General features: G+C 41.9%; 1 protein-coding gene across 1 annotated transcript in view; it reads left to right on the forward strand.

Moving 5' to 3' along the window:
- IFFO2 (intermediate filament family orphan 2) overlaps positions 1–19,566 on the forward strand; it is a gene marked incomplete at its 5' end in the record, with an annotated part of 37,687 nt that overhangs the window by 1,447 nt on the left and 16,674 nt on the right. The gene's annotated exons all lie outside the window — the stretch shown is intronic.

The raw sequence follows: 19,566 nt of genomic DNA on the forward strand, positions 1-19,566 counted from the left end.
CCCTTTTGGAGTTTTTAGGCTTAAAATGCGTTTTCCTCCTTTCCCAGCCTTGAATATTTTTTTTTTTCCGGCGGAGCAAATTTAATCCTTTCCTATTTTTTTGGAGGCAGCTGGCATTTCTCGGCTCTGTGGCCTGTGAAGCGTAGCTGAATTTCTTCTGTCCAGGGTAACAGGACTGCAGTGTGCTCTTTGCACACTCCAGTCATCAGCTTTTGTAACAGACCTCTTCTTGTGCATTACCTGGGTTTAGAGAGGTTTTATGGGCAGGCGTATGCAGTTCCAGTAGTAATTTCTGGCCTATTTGTTGACTAAAGTGCCGTCTACTTTCAGTGCATCTTCTTAAAGCTTGCGTGCCTTGATTGCTCCGTAGGTTGTGGCTGGAGCACCTACTGAATCTGGATGGAAGAAGAAGCTGACCTCTTTTTTTTCAGTCTAGAATAGTAGATGCCATCGTGGCCCGGGGTTGTTTTTGTTTTTGCGGTTGGTACCAAGGAGATGGGAGCAGCGGTGCTTCAGAGGAAGTTGTGCTTGGTGGTGGCTTGGTTAAGGAGGATACGTGTTGGGTGTGGGTTATGTCGCCAAAAGCTCAGATGCTTCTGCTTTTTAATGGATATGTGATTTCTTTCTTAGGGAAGAGGAGACTTGTGGGCCATTTACGTTCAGTCTTTCTACCGATATGTAGTTAATTCTGTCTATTCTGCTTTCGCTCGCTTGTGTACAGCAAATTTTCACCCCAGAGTCTGTATTCAGGTGTGAGTGTTTGCACGCTCACCGGGATTGCATAAACCAAATAAATTCAATGGAGCAAAGGGGGCCTCTTCGTAGGCAACCGCAGATCTTATTCTCACCGCCCCTCCTGCTCTTGAAACAGGTTTTTCTCCTGATGCTTAAAAACAAAATTTGATTAATGCATACCGACTCGTATCACACTAGTAGTATATCTGCAGTGTGTCTTTTATGGTACGTTCATTACTATGGAATTGGAATGATTTTTCCAGTCTTCTGTGACCTTCACTGATGAGATGGACATCGCACGTTAAGCTCTTTTGGGGCAGATTGGCTTTTTCATTTGCGGCCTTGAGCGCACTTTTGCATGCTTACAGAGTAATACTGTGCTGTTTTAAATTTAATTCTCGCAGTCGGAGTAGATTAGTCAATTGGATTTCATTATCATGAGCTAATGGGGTGTTGCAGTGTTTGTCAGCAATCCTGTAAAGATTGGTACCGATGTTGTCTTGTTTGTTTTTGCAGGGAAGGGATTCTGTGTCCTGGCATGTTTGTGTGTACGTACCTGTATATAAATACGCATTTTGGGTTTGTCTTATCTTGCTGTGAACCCTTTGATGATCGAGTTTTGTTTAGGGAAATGAGCTCCAAGTGGAAAACAGGCCTTGTGCCCGTCTCCCGACGGTGCTGTGAGGGCCTGCAGAAAGTTAGGTGCGCGCACGAGTTGCGAACGCAGGCTTGGGATCTTGCAAAGGCACGCGCCTGTTTATAAACCGGCCGACGGGCAGCCCCTTCGCCCGGCAGGCCGACGGGCCTTGGAAGTGGCACTGCTCCAGGCTGCAGATAACTTTGTGTTGGAAACACCGCGTTTGCTGGATGTATCGGAGTGGTTTTGTACGCTGCTGTTGTTATTTCACACCAAGAAAATCACCATTTTGCTTAGCTCGAGAACCAGCAGAACACGGCAGCCTTTTCGAAGCCATCAGGCCTTGTAACCTGACCAATAAGCCACCTACTCAATATGCAGCAATGCTTAAGCAGATAGCGATACATTTATTTCCTAAAACAACGGAGGCTTTTTTCCTTTCCAGGATGACCACTTGATTAAGGAGGTCACAACTAGCAAATGGTTTTTGTTTGAAATATTTGGCTACCAGGAAAACACCAAGCAGATGATTACATCGCTAAGTCTGTGAATTCTGCTCAAGCGAATGCTGAGTTTCAAAGCCCTGTAGCTCATAGGTGATACGTCTGTTGTTGTTGACTGCACAAACTCATTGATGCCATGCCTGCGAATCAAAAAATGTAATGGTGGAATTCAGAGGTGAAATAATCCCTTTGGTTTCCTTTCTTTTGAAGGAAGCTTTACCGCTGGTCATAATAATGGAAGATCATCTAAGATGTTCTTTCCAAAGAAATTGTCTGTGCAATGTTTGGGATTGCCAATGGCTTCATTTTGGGAAAATATGTTCAACTCCTTTGTTCCATCCCCCAAAACCGTTTTTCTTGGACATCCTAACACAAGAAACTGCTTTGGAGTTCTGAGGTCTAAAAAAATATTGAAGTGCATAGTCAGTAGAGCACCTAGATCATATTTTACCCGCATTTTTGTTTGTATCTGAAGTACAGATGGGAAAATGTCCCCCCAAGGAGCCCAGCAGATATTTCAGACCAAAATTGCCTTTCCCCCCCCCCCCCCCAGATCACGTTATTTTACACAAATGGTATATAAATGTGAATCTTTTTCTACTTTACATGTTGTCTTAATCTTATAATATTTTTTTTTAGTAATGATCATGATTTTACACCGTGGATTATGACTTCAGCTGTGAAAGTTAGCAATTGGAAGAGATTTATAGGGAAAATGAACTTTCAATTAATTTTCTTTTTTTTTTTTTTTTTTTAAACTATGCTAGCATTTAGAAGAGCTTCTGGCCATGGATCTGATTCCAAATCCTTTGTAACTTTTTATCTGGTGTCACCCTTTTAACAAGGAAAGGTAAAACTGTTCTCTTTCTTTGCAGTCAAATTAGCTCAATAAAAAAATACTTTTAGGGACAGTTATGTGAAAATGGAGGCAAGTGTCAGATTTTCTAAGTTGAAACACACAGGTGAAGCATCTTTTTTTTTTCTAGACAGAAAAAAAATAAATCAACCGTACTGCTTCATCTCCTTTGAGTTGAGATTAAACAGCTGTGGGTTTTTCAATGCCCAGCGTTTGAATCTTGGATCTCTCCCTCCCTCCGTCTGCGGGTAGCCAGCTTCGCGGAGGGGGATAAGCAGGTTTAACTTCAGGCATGTGACTGTGCCGCTGCCCTGCGAGGGACTTTGGGTTACTGTGATCTGTTTAGGTTATTTAGAAGAAAAATCCGTTTTCTGAAGAGCGGTTGGGGACGCGAAACCAGCACGGCCTGTTGGTGCGTACCTGCCTGTCCCCGGCACGCGCGTGCTTTGGGGTCCTTCGTTTGGGCTTCGGGCAGCCGAGCCGAACGGAGCCTCGGCATCTCGAATGAAAGATGCTGCTCTGTGTTTCTGTTGGGAAGCGTGCACCCAGGTATTTAGATCTGCTTGGTTATGGGAAGGGGGAAACAGATGTGCTTTTTTTTCCCCCCCACGATTAGTTAAGTAACATTGCCGATGAAGGCTGGAGTGCTGACAGCCTGTCTTCTGGCTGAGGCAGGAGGTCAGACGCGTGCCTATGGAGTATGTCAGGCCCCGACGCTGAGGACAGCGCACAGACCCGGCGAGAGGCGGCTCCTTCGGGCGAGGTGCCTCACCTTCCAGCTTCCAGACTTGCACGGAGATCTCCCGTGAAGATCTAAGCGCATCGCTGTGTGTTATGACAGTCAAAATCCTGCTGCGTGTGGCCAGCCGGAGTCTGCTGACTCGGTGAAAACCTCCTCCAGTCATTCCCTGTTCTCCCTGCTCTTTTTTTTTTTTTTTTTCTTTTAGCTGCAAGAAGGCTGCTGATCTGTCTGTGGAGAGCTTTAGTCTGAACACTTGAATAGATTTGTATATTATGGTTTCAAAATTGTTCTTAATTGGTGCAGATATTGAGTCTGCCAGATGTTGGTCGTCTTTTCCAGCAGAGACTTAACTGTTACTAAGGGTTGAACTGGAAATAATTGTTTTACCTCAGGATGGTATTTCATTTGGAAGATTAATAAAGTCCACTTGAAAAAGAGATTATCTTAAATTTGCTGCAGCTGGAAAGGACAAAGATTATCATTGTCAAAGGCAATGCGCGTCAAAACTAACTGGATCTCGTTTTTTTTAAAGAAGGGAACTTAATAAAAATGTGCTTAAGATAAGCCCTGGAGGAATGTCTGAAAACTTTTAAAGCTAAAATATCAGTGGTAACAAGATGCAAATGTTACGCATAGACCCAATAAAAAACAAATAATTTTTTTATCCCTATAGAAGAATGTAACCAGCATGCTAGACTTCTGTCCGTGTTTCAATTGGTTACAGAGCTGGTAATAATGCAGTCTCTGTGTAAAGCCATATATATATATATATATATATATTTAATTCTGGTATTTCTGTTTTTCTTTCTGTGTTTTAAAGGGGTAGTTATGTTTCAGTGTGGCTTTTCACTGAAATTTAGCATTCCTTACTGCTTCCAAAGCAGTCACGCAGCCTGGTATTAGAGATTTTTGGATACCCCTTATGAGCTGTGAAGAGTGAGGTTAAATGCTCGCTCTGGTGAAACCGGAGACTCGGTCTTGAAAAGACTTTGTTACTTGCACTGAGAGGACGTAAGTTTTCTTTGTGAAGAACAGATAAAATTGTCTAATGTGAAAAAGCTTGGCCACGTGACAAAAATATACATCCCTTATAATTGTTGGTTGGAAAGCTGAACTGCTTGGAGCTGTGCAAATTAAGCACAATAAGAATGTTTGTTTGGGTGTCAGACGTTTTTCTTTAAATGATGCCATCTTTGCTTCTAAAATGCTCCTGCAAAGACATGCATTTACGATATACATGAATATCTGGAGCACTCGAACAAATCTCTGGTTTGTTTAATTTTTTCCGTGGTATAGCTAGAAACTGGGACTTCTGGGTTGGAGTAATGTAGGATAAGTTTGGGAAGGAGAGGAGGACATTTCCCTTTGATCCTGCTTTCTAACAGTGCTCCACAGTGGGTTTGGGGCTGTACTTTGTTAAATATTTAAGTAGATAAATCTGTGTGCGTGCTTTACTTAAGCTGGCTTGTAATGGGAGCAACCAGGGAGGGCCAAGATATGTTGTGACTGATCTGAAATAACTGTCTTAGCTGCACAAGTTAGCTATTTATTCTGAACTTTATCTTTGGCTAACTATTAACTCTGAATTCTAATTAAAATAATGAATTTGCAGACAAACTAGATTGGATGTGGTGGAGCAAAAAAATCACCACCTCGTGTTGTGGTTAGAGTTTCAGAGAAACTTGGGCCAGGATCTGTGCCGTATTCTTCAAAGAACAGCTTCTTCTGTTGCAAGAGAACCACAGGACTTTCTGTGTATATTTTGAATTTACCTTTTGATTCCTCCTGTGACTCACGGTGGGAAGCTTTGGACTTTCTGAAGGCGAATAACAGACTTTCAGAGCACAGCTTAAGCGTTGAGTAGGTCTGGGAGCAAAACCCCCCAAATACCTCTGATCTTAAACCCAAATAATCTCTGAAGACCCTCGCAATTTAGGGCTGAGGTGAAAACAAACACAGAAACAAGTTATTTCTAGCTCTTCATCATCTGTAATCATAGGCTTTTGTTGCAGTAATGCAGTTTGAGTGCTGGGCTTGTAGCTAAAGAAAGCACCGAGCCCACGTACAGCTCAACAGCTGCTTTTTTGTGGTTAAGGTTTTGTGGTGATGCTCTGCCAGGTCTTACGTTGGCTTCCTCTGTATTCTTTTCTGTGACTAAATTTATTTTTTTTTTAGTTTGCTAGAAGTATTCACAGGATGTGATCTTTACCGTTTAAGTCTCCATCTTACTGTTCAAGACCAGCCTTTTGGTTTGTACAAGATGGAAAGAGGTTTCTTCCAGTTTGGTCTTTTTTAAAAAAAAAAAAAAAGTTTAAAAAGTTAACAGTATGTATGTACGTGCTGTTTAGTCTAACTGAAGCTCTTCTGCAGCCTTGTGACCACTCCGAATTAAAAGATTATCTTCTTCCCAGACCCTGAACTGATAAGTAATAAAAGCTAATAAATGGGGCAAGACTGATTTTGCTTAGTAAACAAAGCACAGGGAAATCGTATAGTGCACGGCTGTGCTTTTAAACCAGTTTTCAAACTCCATTCTGCTCCACCCCACCGTACGCCTGGCTTCCCTAAGGTATTTTCTATGTTTTACTGTCTCCAGTTGCGTTTTGTATGAGCGCTCTCTGCCTGCTTTCACGTGCTGGCGTTATCCTGGGTGTGTTTTTCTCAAATTCCACGCGTGTACCTCCCACCCGTGCATCTGAAGTGCAGGAACACATTTCCACTTCATTATATGTGTAAAACGTGGGAAAAATAAGATCATTGTAGCATGGCGATAGCTTGGACGCCCCGATATGTTACTGAATGTCAAATACATTGTTAAAATGCCTTAGTTTGGGGTTAGAGGTGAATGACTGTAGCTAGTGAGCTAGAGATGCCCGTGCCTGCTGATTAAGGAGGAATCATTTAGGAGGGTGGGATTTGGTTTTGATGCCAAAGAAATAAGTAATGCATATGGTGTTTCATAACCCCTGGCTGTTGCCTGGTCTAGAGACAAGTTCTTATCAGATCTTTCTGCTTCAAAGTAGGCTTGAAGAAAGCTAAGGTGATATAACAGTGCCTGCTAGCGCGCTACCTGGATTGCACGGGTCGTGCTAGGTGCTTGTGAAAATGTCGGTGACTTTTTCTAGTGGTGTTGCAGCAAGTGGGAAGCATATACTTGTACCATGGTGGGATTAACAAGGTGCTTAGCTTCAAAAGCCTTTTAAAAATGAAATTATTAGCATTTGTTTAAAAAAACCCTTAAAACGTGTGAGAATCTTTTCTGTTTTATTTGCTGTGAGTGGTGTTGATGCATGACATCAACTCTGCCTCTGGATCTACTTCAATAGCGAGAGCATCAAGAGAGCTCGCAGAGAATGGCGCTCTGTGCCCATTAATGATGCGTCCTGCTTGTTAATGACACAGAACATGGACTAGTTGCATTGTTACTGTGTGAAAGTGAATCACAGATGATGCATTTCTTCAGCCTTTTGTTCAAGCATTTCCACACTCTAACTCATCTGCACGTGACTTGATGGTTACTGGACTCAATTTGGAAGCGTTCTGCTGGACTCGATGTATCCCGCTTCCCCCAAAAGATTGTTAATTTGAATCCCCTTCCAAGTAGATTTTTGGGACTGAACCTAGTCACGTCTGCTTTCTGTGTCACGGCTTCAAAAATAAGCTCACTGCTGCATTTTGGAGCTTGTTCTCACTGGAGAAATGCTCAGTTGTCCCTTTTTTGGCTTTTTCTGTCTGGAAACCACTAAGGTGCATTGCTTTGGAGAAGGATCGTGTGTGTGTGATCGAATGGATGGCTCGCGTTGCTGCTGCTGGTAATGGGGCTCCAAGTTTCGTCTTCAATCTGACGCTAGTTTCAGTGGATTTATTCTGAATTTGCACCGAAATATAATCGAAAGCAAAACTTGGCGTTACAGCCTGAGCCTAAATTCCATGTAACTTCACAAATCTCTTGGTGCTATGAACAAGCCAAATGTTTTGATTTCCCAGTCTTAAATGGTTTCACGAGTCTGAATAGAAATGACAAAGCCTTTGTGAAGAGGTAAACTTCAGATAAAGTTCTGTATTGTACGGTTATCAACACACAGGTATGCCACTGCATTACAAACCCGGTTTCGTTTGCTTTGAAATGTATGGGAGTTTTGTATACATAAGCAGAGCTCAACATTGACTGAAAGACACGACAGCTCACAGATCCTGTACTAAAAAGAGGGATGCCAGGGAAGAATTAACTTAGTCCTCTTCATGTGGGCAAGAAAACGTACTAATTTTACAATGGCTCATTAACACGGAGATGTTGAAGGAAGCGATGATGTATAACAGGGCTGGATCCCCCTTTGCTCTTAAATACAGTAGATGTGTTTAGTCCATGCAGTGACTCATGCTGGAACTAGAGATCAAAGGGATCCTGGCTCAGTATGTATTCCAAATCAGTGGTTTCATGGAAAATATATTTCTGTCTGTGGATTCTTACAGGTAAAATTTGTCTGCATGTCTCTCAGGGGAGAAAATAGAAATATGTCACTTTTTTAAAACGAAGCTTTCTCTGATACAGAGAACAGAATTTAGATTTAGCAGGCCCGTGTCTGTTCAATCATAGCTGTCAAGTCCTGACAAGTCAAATCTAGTTAACAAAAATGCTAGGTATTGGTGTAATTTGACATAGTTCTGTAGAATGGCATGGGTGCATTAGTATTGAATCGTAATGGGAGTATTTTAAGGGTTCAAAAAGCTATTGTCGCTAAAACTGCTACAAGAAAGTTCCCCCCTTGCAGGTACGAAAAAAAATTTCTCCCCCCTCTAACCTTTCCAGTAAAGCACTGACCGTATGATGAAGCGCTGGGCAGTCTGGATTCTGTTCCTAACTCTTCTGCTGAATTTTTTTCCCCGAATGACTATACCAGAATCACCTTACCTTTGACTGTTTCTGTCATCCATGCGGTTTTGAAACCCCTCTTTTTTTTTTTCTTTCTCTTTTTTTCTTTAAAGAAAGGGGAAAAAAGGGAGTACAAAGCACTTAAGAACTCCTTAATGCCCTGGAAAATGTTTTTCCACTAATCTGTATTCTTAACCAGAGCGTAGAACTGCCGGTTGTCAGTGGGAGACTAGCTTTTCTTGTTAAAAAGGACAAAGTGACCCTGGGAATGAGGTCCCACTTGCAGAGATGCTGTACAGAATTTTATCCTTTCAAGAATGGCTATGGGACGTAAGTAAGCTCATTTTGTGATAACTATCCCTGAAGGACAGCAAGCTCCTGGTGGCAGCAGGTGATGAATCTGCAAATAAACCCATTTTCCTTGATAGCCTCTCTTCCCTTTTTGGGCATTAGATCCTTCTATCCATTTATATGCAGTGCACTCAGACTCTTCTCTGTTAAGTTCCAATGGCTGGAAGGAATTCACTGTCTTTTCTACTTACTATTTTCTGTAGGGGATCGTAGGAGCCTTACAGTCGTCATGTCAAGGTAGGCCTTATTGCTCTGAGCTAGGTGTTGATGCACTGTACTGAGCCCTGAAAGAGGCGTCATCCTATTTTCAAATGTACAGCCTTTTTCTTTCTCCAGCGTTCAATGAAGCATTAACTACTGTTTGATCTTTCTCCTATAACATTCACAACGAGATAGGGCTCTAGACCCGTGGGCAGGGATTTATTCCCCGTGGTGAGCTAGCATGGCTCTCTCCTTGAGTGGGCTTTGATTTAGGTGGGGTTTGGGTCCATGACTCAGCCTAATTCTCCTGTAATTGTAGGGCAGTCGAGAGGCAGGGGAATGAGGTCACTGTCTCAGTCACTCTGCTCCTTTTCACTGGCCTTTTGCATTAAACCAAGTTTGTACTGGAACTCTTCTGTCCATCTCTTGGCCTCCGTAAATAGCACAAGGTTGCCACTGCCAGCAGTTTATGCCCCCCCCCCCCTAAAAATCTGCAGTCTTTCAGACTGCCTTAAAATTGGATTTCATGTGTGAAAACTTAACTACAACTTTCTCTGCAGCGGTAGGCAAACTGAGCTTACTCCCTGTCAGAGACTAGGTGAGGCTTCTGTAAGTCTGGGACTAGGATCTTCGAGGGTATTGCAGCATGGGCCAGTGTTCATCAAGGTTTTTTTCGTCGTTTGCCTGTGAATTCAAGTGCTAAACAATTATGTTCTTGGAAATTTATGCAACCGAGACAGCAAAAACAACTGTTATGTTTGTGTGAATTTAAGATGGATCTGCCTTTGTACAAATATTTAAAAATGCCTAATCTTGAATTTTATATCCTCCTAGCTGTCATCTTTATTAATTCGCTTCCATCTAAATGGCACAGCACCGTGGTTTAATGGTAATTCTGTAAAGGCTAGTCACCATAATTAACTAGAAATACTAAACTATATTAATCTGCCCATTGTGGTAGAAGTGACTAAAGCAGCTTAAACAGAGTGAGCTTTCTTATGTTTCTTGAAGGACGGTGTGAGGAGTACTGTGTGTTTCCTCAAGTGTCATAGGAGCCTTTGAAGAGCAGTTTATTTCTTACCCTTTGTTAATACTTGTGTTCTTAGAATCCTGATACTGCACATAAAAGCTACACTTAAATATATTTACCTTTACATAGGTAATAACTCTTAAAAAGTAGATAAAATAATGGGCATATAGGAGCACTCTTGGGAGACTTTGCTACGTACTAGGTATGTATCCCACCTGCCTTCCTGACTCCTGGAAGCAGATAAGCATTATCTCGTTTTAATAAACAATTTCCTTGATCTTTAATAGGTTCAATAAAAGTATTTAGTATTGGGGCAGAGATTAAGATGACTTCTAGCTCTGTTTTGAGGCTGGTCCTTAAAGGATGTGGAGGAAGAGGGAGGGCAGATGGGAGATAAACCTAAAGACAAGGTAAGCAGAGCAATGAGCACTTCAGCTGCAACTTGCAGTTATTGTTGGCATTTCAGGCTGAAGAACTGCAGAAGTGAACGAAAATGTTGTGGTAATACATTCCAGCAGGATCTCGGGTTCCTTTCCACAGAAGAGTAATCCCGATCTATTATCACTCAGTCTTATCAGAGCCTTCCAGAATGAGTTGGAGGTGGTAACAGCAGGGTGGTTACAGCATGGCAGGCGAAGGGAATGGCTATATGTAGAAAGCATCTACTCATGAAATCACTAAGTCAAATGATGACCTTTTATGTGAGAGGATGTTAAAATACCAGTGTTTTGAGCTTAGTACAGGTTACGTTCTAACAGCTAAGCTTAGCTAGTTGTACATTTCATTACATAGTTCAGTATTTCTTTACAGGAATGGAGCAGTTTTTCCCTGAAATGGATTTGCCTGAATACTGAAAGGAGAGAAAATCGGAATATCTGTTGAAAAGGAGGTGGGGTTCATGTGTTAGTTGATTGCAGTAGGTGTTGAAAGTGGTGCTGTCTCTAATCATTTTGTGCCATGCCAGTGACGTATTTCTTTTTCTTTTAAGGTCACCAGCTAGCCCAAATGCGACACATGCTATTTAGTCTGACGTATTCCTGGGAGCGATCCTTCAGAAAGGCTATCAGTTTTAACTAGGATTTTTTTCAGCTGTTAACTGGGGAAATCGGGCAGATATCCTTGGTTTGCTTTCCAGAGTAATACTGGGCTTCATGCTGGCTTACTGTGCAAACCCCTCTTCACAAGAGATCTAGCTGGGGGTCCGTTTGGTGGAACTCAACTTGAAGCCCACAGACTCAACATGAGCGTAAATGTTCCAGCGCCAGAAAATCCCTGCTGCGTCCGGAGAGCGGGAGACCCACAGTGCCACGGCAGTGCTCAAAACATCCTGGTTTTCCTCTTCATAGCAGGTTGCCCTGAAGTCATAAGGCGGTTCTGAAAAGAAATAATCCTCACCCTACATGGGAAAAATTTTGTGTAGTTAAAAGCCTGCTAGATTGCTTCTCTTTGAGCTGTGATGTAAGAATCTTCCAAGTAGTCATGTGCATCAGCTGAGATAATGCACTATTTTAACTTGGCAGCCTCCAGGAGGACATTCATGAAAGCTTTCATTAGGTGTTTATAGAAAATAGAAAGGAAATTCATGCCACAGAAGTTTGCCTGTACTTTCCGACAGCTTAGCGTTAGATCTCATTATGGCTTTAAATCTCTTCTGTAACTACTTGTCTCCTCAGCTGCCAGACTTTTGGCAAGGTGTCTGCATTTTGCTAAGAGTCCTTAGCAGCAGTAGGAGGTGAGAAATTACAAGTGAAATGTCCTGAGCACCATAAAAATACAAATGTATTTTTAAAATGGTGATGGTGTATATTAGAGCACGCTTCTATGACATCTTTTTAAAGTTGCTGCGAGGCTAGAACTATATAGAATTATACTCCTTTGTTACAGTAAGCGTTCTTGACTATAAGTAGATTTCAAATCTGGTTTATTGTATGCTTTCTTATTCTTTTTCCTCCTGCCCAAAAGCCCTCCTCCATAGTAATATTTTTATCAACTCTTGAAGTGTGTCCTGCGTTCTGGGGATAAAAAATGGGAAAGAGAACTGAGAATTAGGGGTTAAAAAAAAGGAAAGGTGAGGGAAAGGGGAATACAGTTATCTGTGGAAAAATGTGGAGTCTTCTTGTGCTGCTAAAGACTAGAGGGAGAACCTTGAAAATCAGCTCAAGTCTCGTGTACTGGATTTGATGTGGGAGCCATGAAGCTTTTGGGGTGCTTGCCCTCAGAAACAAGTCATGTCAAAGTCTGACGTGGTCACACGTGCTGGTAATACTTTTACTGACCTGTTAGATTTATTAATGGGTATTTTATATTACTCCTCTAAAATTAATGTGCTGAAGCGGAGGTAGAAGACTGAGTTTGAAGTGAGTGCACTAGGGAGAAGAGAAACAGTATGGGCCCCCCGCTTTAGAACCCACAGTATATCGAGGTCAGATCACTAGTTAAATTTTTAGCATGGAGGAGAGGAGTTGAAGGTCATATTTGGTGGCAGGCTGCAGAAAGCTTTTATTTATTGCAAATGTTTGCTTAACGCTATCTAGTGTGCGGTTTACAGTGGTGTGGAGTTTTTGTCCTAAAGTACTCATGTTAGTAGTCTTGCATCTTAGCAAACTATTAAAACTGTATTGAAGGACTGGAATAAGATTGATTTTTTTTTTTTTTTAATTATTATTTATTTTTTTAATTTTATTTTTTTCTTTGAAGCCAGTGAAGCTTCAGATTCTGGGACAGGCATGCTGGTGCCTATCTTCTGCTGTTTAAATATATTTGATCAAATTAAGAGCATTAAGCAATTTTTAAGTTTCCCTAAACAATGGATGGATTTTTCTGTGATTATTACATGAGTCAGTTATAATAATCCCTTTTCATTGTGCAGTTTCGATGCTGAAACTGAGCACTGAAGTATTGTTGGTAACTCCCTTCTGAACAACCCAACTTCCAATTTGCAGAAGAAATTTTTCTCACTCCGTTCTGTTCTGCTGTAGCCTGTATTTATTTCCGTAATGATGTGGATGTTGGAGATGAGCTGTCCAAAGCAATCACATGGCTTCACTGGGACGCCAGATAATAGCGTACTGTGTTCCACAGCTCGTACTCCTCGCGCAGGCTCCCCTCTGTCTGCGCAGGGTCTCTGGAAGCTTGTTTTGACCTTTTCAGTGCAGGAGACTGCAATTCTACAAGTTTCTCACATTAGCACTTGTACCGGGCTATTTCTGTATGTTGACCAAAAGAATTTGAGATGATGAATAGTCTATGCAATAATTGCAATATGATTTAAAAGCACTGGATGGGCTACTGTTTCCTGCCCTGCTATTGCAGGGTTAGCAAAAAAACGACTTCAAGATGTCCAACTTCTGCTTCTCATTTGTTCAGAGATGCCTGTACGTGTCCGTCAGACCCACATAACGAAATTTAACCCCCCTGCCATACCATGGGTGGGTAGATAAACATAAAGCAGTTTCTCAGAAGGAGTAGAGAATCATGGGCAGCTTTTTGATTTTTGCAGTAAGGAAAAAAAACAGAGAAGTCAATACTTTTCTTCAGGCTCATAGTCTCTGTTCTGTTCTTTGTCCCTCACTTAAGTTTTATAGCATCTGTCGCTGTATTTCGGTAACATTTTCTTCTAAGAGGATGGTTGTTAGTCAGGAATAGTGAGTTTACTTGGATTAATTTTACAGCAATTTTACATGTATGCCTGTGCCAAAGTGTTAGAACAAAACACCTGAATGTTTGACATACTAAATACCATAAAATTGCAGCTTGTTGATAGGCAGCGTTGTAAAATAAATGTGTATACACTATCATCTGTCTTTAATGCGTGAGGTTTGCAGTAGTTAATGTTTGCTAGAGATTTCCTTACATGGAAATTCGGTATTTGATAATTAACTTGTAGCTAGCAGTGCTACACAGTAATGTAATCCTGTGCTTTTCAGATTACCTGTTTCAAAATGAGTCAGAGTAATTACTTTATCTGCAGGTACGACAACAGTTTCACAGGAATGTAATGTTCTTTGCCTTGGCTGTTTCATAAGCTGCGCTTGCAGTTGTCTTCTGCAGGCCTAGAGTACGCAGAGCTCTTCTCTATACTTCAGTGGCACGTGAGATAAGGCTTTGCCTTATTGATGTGTAGAAATGAGCGTAGTGCTGCTATTTTCTAGAAAACAGTTTGACCAGACAGAACTGACGTGAGCATGGACTCTGCTATGAGCTAAAAATGAGAGTATAGTACGACGGCTTTTGAGACCGCTGCTGTGATCTCTACAGAAATGGGATTTCTTCCCAATTGTATTAGTTGCTCGAGTTCTCCTTTTCCCCTCTGTTTTGTAATTGTGCTGGTCGGTGGGTTGCTGGCACAGGGGATGCTCTTCAGCAGCGTGAGACCTGTCGGAGGTAAATAAGAATAGCAGCATGGGAAACGGCCTTGGAAATACAATGCTGTTCTCCAATACAGTGCAATCAGGATGTGTCCATCTTATTAAATTTCCTTTTTATTGTTGATAGAAATATAGAGAGAGAGAGAAAGGAAAAAAAATAAGCGGATATACCTACAAAATGGGGGAAATGCCTTGGACTTAATTGATGCAAGAGGAAGAGAACTCAGAATTTGAGCATTGTCCCAGGAAAACTGATGATGTAGCTACTTAGGCTACAATAAAATATTTACAAAGATTACTTAATTCTGCACAGTTGAGCTAAAAAGCAGCCCAAAATGCAGTGCTCTGATTGTCATCTTGCCAGAAGTGTCATGCTATATTGATCTATGTCAAATGGGTGTTTGGGTATGAATCTTACCACGTTTCATCGTTAGACCTAATCATATTTACTGTGCCATGCGTGGACTGTATCATATTCGTGGAATCAGAGCTGACATGTTAAGCAAACTGTCTGTCTGACCTGTCCTTTCAGAATAAAATGTTCCTGCAGGTATCTTGGAGGCGCAGCCGTGGCGCTGGAAGGGCCCGCTCCCCAGCAGCGGGCTGAATTCAGACTGACTGCAGAAATTGAGCCGCCTGTTGGCATAGGCAAGAGTAGTTGCCTGTCTTAATGACGAAGAGCAGCTTGCTAGTAGTTGATAGCCTAGCTAATTGAATTGTTTTGCAGCTCACATGTCTATGATATGTTTCTGATAGCTGCAAGGGTGTCTCAGTAAAACTCTGGGCTGGTCTCAGTAATGGGAAGTTTGAAGTTCATCATAACATTTCCCTTTTGCAGTGGGGAACTTCCTAGAGGTAGGCTTTAGAGCGGTTCCTCTTCTGTGTTGCACACTTTTCCCCTCCCCACTTCTTCAGCCTTTGCCTAGTCTCAAGCTATTGGTATTTTTCTAATTGTAGACTGTTTTGTCCTTACCATGCTCTCTTGGCTGCTTTTCCTTTATTGCACAGGGTAAATCCTTAACCCCCCCAAAGCAAGCCCACAGGCCAAACTTGTAGGCCTTGCATTTGGCCAAGTTGCTTTTTTCACAAGGCTCTTTTGTTAGAAACAGTCCTGGGATAGCTGCGGTCACCGCTAAGCTTACTGGAAAATGGAAGGCAGACAGTCCCCGCTTTCTCATGTTACTGAACAAATCCCTCTCCCCTTCCCTGGGGTCTGCTATACCTAGCAAAAAACGTGCATTTCAGCTGTCAAAAACTGCAATAGATCCACACTGCAGAATTATTTGTTCACGCTTAAGAGACGTATATTTGTTCAAGGGTTGTAAACACTGTCATGCAGATTTTGACAGGAGTGAAAAATGAATTTAAGTTGCTGGTGCTGAGGGAAACACAACTAGCGTTAATTCTGCCTGCAGCACTTTGCTGCAGCCTGTCAGTGCCCACCGCTCTGTGCTGAGAAGTTAATGCAGCCTGATCTATTATTTCTTGTGTTTGTGGTTGCTGGGACAGCTCGGGCACAAATTTGTAAATCTACCTTGACATGCTGGCAAACCTAAGAGGAGGATACAGAAAGTAGTGTTTAGTTTACCTTATGTGTTAGTTATCATATAATGAATTACTAGTTATCGTATTAGCTATCATATCATGAATAAAACATCGTAAGCCCTGCTCCGAGAGCTCGCAATCTGATGGTATCTTATCAGCCAGAACAGGTTATGACTAACCAGAAATCATTTCTCTGCAGGCTGCAGGAAACGGTTGTGTTCCTGTGATCAGCACAACGGTTTAAGGTGTGGAGGACACTAGTGATAAAATGGGATTTTTTTTTAATTATACTCTGATTCTAGAGTATGGATACTTCATAAATAAAGATTGAATAGGCAGAGGCCTTTTGTGGTTTTGCTCCTTAAAGCGTAAAAGCTCCGTTCCTCCAAAGCAGTTACGGTTTCCCTATGCCTGAGATGAATGGGAGCAGCAGAAGAGCCATGCAGAAACGTAAAGATGCTACGAGCTTGTGTGAAACGCTAAAAAGAATTACCATACCTGATCGGGTTCATTTCAGGAGCACGTACTCCTGGCCATGGCTGGCAGGAGTTGTGGCTTTGAACACATCTCACAGGTTTAACCTCTTAGGCAATATTTAAAATCATTTGTAGGTGCAGAATAGGCAGGTCAGTGATGTGCAGGTTTGGGTTATGTTGTCATGGGCCTGATCTTTCTCTCTAGAACATGAAATGGGTTTAGAAAAGCAGAGAGTGGGCAGTATGTGGGGAAAGAGGAAGCTGTACAAAACTTTTCTTTCTAACGAAAGTAACTTATCTGCTTGCAGAAGTTCTGGACTCTCTCCTGCAGGATGGCTTAGGAACAGGGTGCTCATTAGGTGTTAAACACGAGGGAAAATAAAAGACTTCTTTGCATGGCGCTTGGTCAGGTCAGAGCTCCAACAGCTCCGTGTCCTGAAAGCAGGCTGAATCCAAGTTCTTCAGTCCAGAGCAGTGAGACAGTCGGGGAAGATGGGTCTCTGAATGTGGCCTTACTTAAAGTGAAAGCCAGGCAGCAGTGAGCTTGATGGCTTTATCTGTTTTACCCTATTTCTCAATCTACGTACAGTAAAAAAAAAAAGTCATTGTTTCTTTTAAGGCAGCATGACTTTGCTACGATGTGATGTGGAAATAGACTACCAACATTAATAGCCTTGGGTGCACCGGTAAATGGAAGACTTTCAAGGATTTTTCTTCTTCACTTGGTTAGCTGTGAGACTGAAAATAACTGCAGTTCATAATTGGCGTTTTTCTTTTGCAAGGACAGGAGACCTTTTAGGTGCTCTCTCTGTCAGAAAGTTGTAGAAAATATTGTGAAAACACCCAACAACAGCCTCGCCCGCTGCGTTAGACCTATTTTGAATAAGTATCTTGCGTCTTTGTTAATGGACTTGTATGTTTGGGGCTGGGTGCAAGCACAAGAGGAGACATCCAAAGCTTATCCAAGCATCAAAAGACACCTTAGATTTAAAACTGGCCTTTATTTAGCGCAGTGTTGTTTGCAAGAATAAGTCATGCAGGAGCGTATGACTTGTAGCTGTGTAGCTTAAGCTGTGTTTAATGTTGCTGTGAACGTTGCACAATTATATGTGGATTCTCCTAATGTATTAAAAGCACCATAATTTTCTTTATAAAGGAATGCAGGCATGGCTGTTGCTTCTGCTTGAAGTTGTTGAACTCTTGTGACTTTATGTGCGGCTGTTGTTTAAACACCTCATGTGGTCAGGAACAAAACGCAAATAAACTTGCAGGTGATTTTTATTGTGGTTCCAGTAACAGGCTGGAGCATCTTTCCAGGTGTATGTAATCGGGAGGCATAATTAGGCAGCGTTTTTCTGTATAGTAAGTCCTTATAGTCATTCTCTTCACAAGCAATTGCTGTTGTTCAAAGGCCTGCGTGCTGTTTTAAGTAGAGCACAAGTCTAGAGTAGGACTTTAGTACTAACCTTTTCCTTATAATGAAACACCCAAGTGTTGACAGTGCAAAGGGTACAAGTTGTGCTATGCAGTGATTTTTACCTGTATCATCTAGACCATTGCTGCAGCTTCAAGGATACACACCCTTCTGTCGCTCTGATGTTTGGGAAGTTTGATGCTGCAATGACTGACTTGTAGCAAAGAGATTTTGTGCAGAGGGTGTTGCTTGCAACAGGCAAGAAACATGACTTCACTCAGGAGTGCCGCTGCTGTTGTGTTACAGCCAGGCTTTAATGGAATCAGGCGTTCACATTAAATTAATACGTTTTACATGGAGCCCATCAACTAACATTTAATTTGCTTCAATAAGAAGTCAGGGCATGTGGGATCAAAATGGTCTGTGCTCGGGATAATCTGGAAGAATCCCCATATTACAGCATCTTAAAAATGCTCACTTAAACAAGAGGTAGCATTTGTGAATAAGCTAATTGCTTAATGCAATCTTGTATCTAATTTAGTGCTAAACTAAGACTGGATAGGAAAATCATCTCTTAAGCGAGGAGTCTAAAAGTAGAGAGAATGGTGCATTGTCTCTTTGTTTTTTTTCCCTTCGCTTAACAAAATAAAGGCTTCATAGAGTTTTTTTTTAAAATGAAATCCATCTCGCATGGCCCAGTTCTTCTGAGCGAATGAAAAGATGCAGATGGCTATTTGTATTTACCATCCCAGACTGCCTTCTTGTATCAGGAATGGTTTAGTGAGATTGCAGATGTAGGTTCTTCTCTCCATTAAGAAACGCCATTGCAAATGGTTAAATAGAGACCGATGCTGCAGCAGAGTTTTAGTATCGTAAAGGTTTCTTTACATCTGGCCAGAAAGTCTTGAATGTGATGCTTTCTTATCGCAAACAACCACAGCATGTTTCTCTCAAACAGCACGCCCTGCCCAAATTTCTGTCTTGGCCAATTACAGGATTAGGCTGTGGATCCTGTTGTGTGGGAATGTAAGTTTGTACATCTGATGGGCCGTTAAGTCAATTCGAATGAAATCAGTGTATAATAACCAGAGTTATAAACTGTAATGTTGATAGTTATTACCTAGGTGTTGGAGAGGGGATTAGTGGGCATGTTACTACAGTCCCACAGCGAGAAGGCGGCACGTAAAGACCATGAGTAATGCGAAATGATTAAATCGGTTAGGCTTGTGCATGTTAAGTGTTAAATCTCATGCCAGCGCTGGTGAGCAGTACAGTACGCCTTGCCATTTGCAGTTCCCGTAAACAACGTATGGGCGTCAAAAAGATCCCAACACGCAAAAGAACAAGCAGTGCTGCCGCAAAGGAACGGGAGCACAAAGACCTGGCTCTAACCTGTGACGGCAGAGCACGAACCCTCCCGGGCAGCGCCGGAGGTGTAATTACTTGGTCCTGCCATGGCATGGGTGTTTTCTTCCATCTTCTTGCAGGTGTGGTACATCAGAGAACGCATCTTAGATGCTTCGTATCCAACAGATGAGCAAGGCTGGGTGCATCTCGTGCCAAAAATGCAAAAGTGGTGTCTTAGCGTGCAAGAAAAACCAATTATGCTGTTCCCTGAAGTAGCACCAACAGTTCATCTGTTCAGTATGTGTATGTTTTCAGGAATCGTTAGCTGTTAATATTTTCGTTCAAACTATCATGTTTATTTCCTGTTGCGGACTTAAGCACTCGAGCTGTTAGGTTTTCCTTTCTGTTACTGCTTTTCTCCCTGCAAACTGATGGGAAGGCGCTCCAACAATAACGAACGGAGTGAAAAGCTTCAGAGTCGGTACCTGA

This window comes from Platalea leucorodia (assembly GCF_965183815.1).
Source record: "Platalea leucorodia genome assembly, chromosome: 17".
In the NCBI taxonomy this organism is placed as follows: domain Eukaryota; kingdom Metazoa; phylum Chordata; class Aves; order Pelecaniformes; family Threskiornithidae; genus Platalea; species Platalea leucorodia.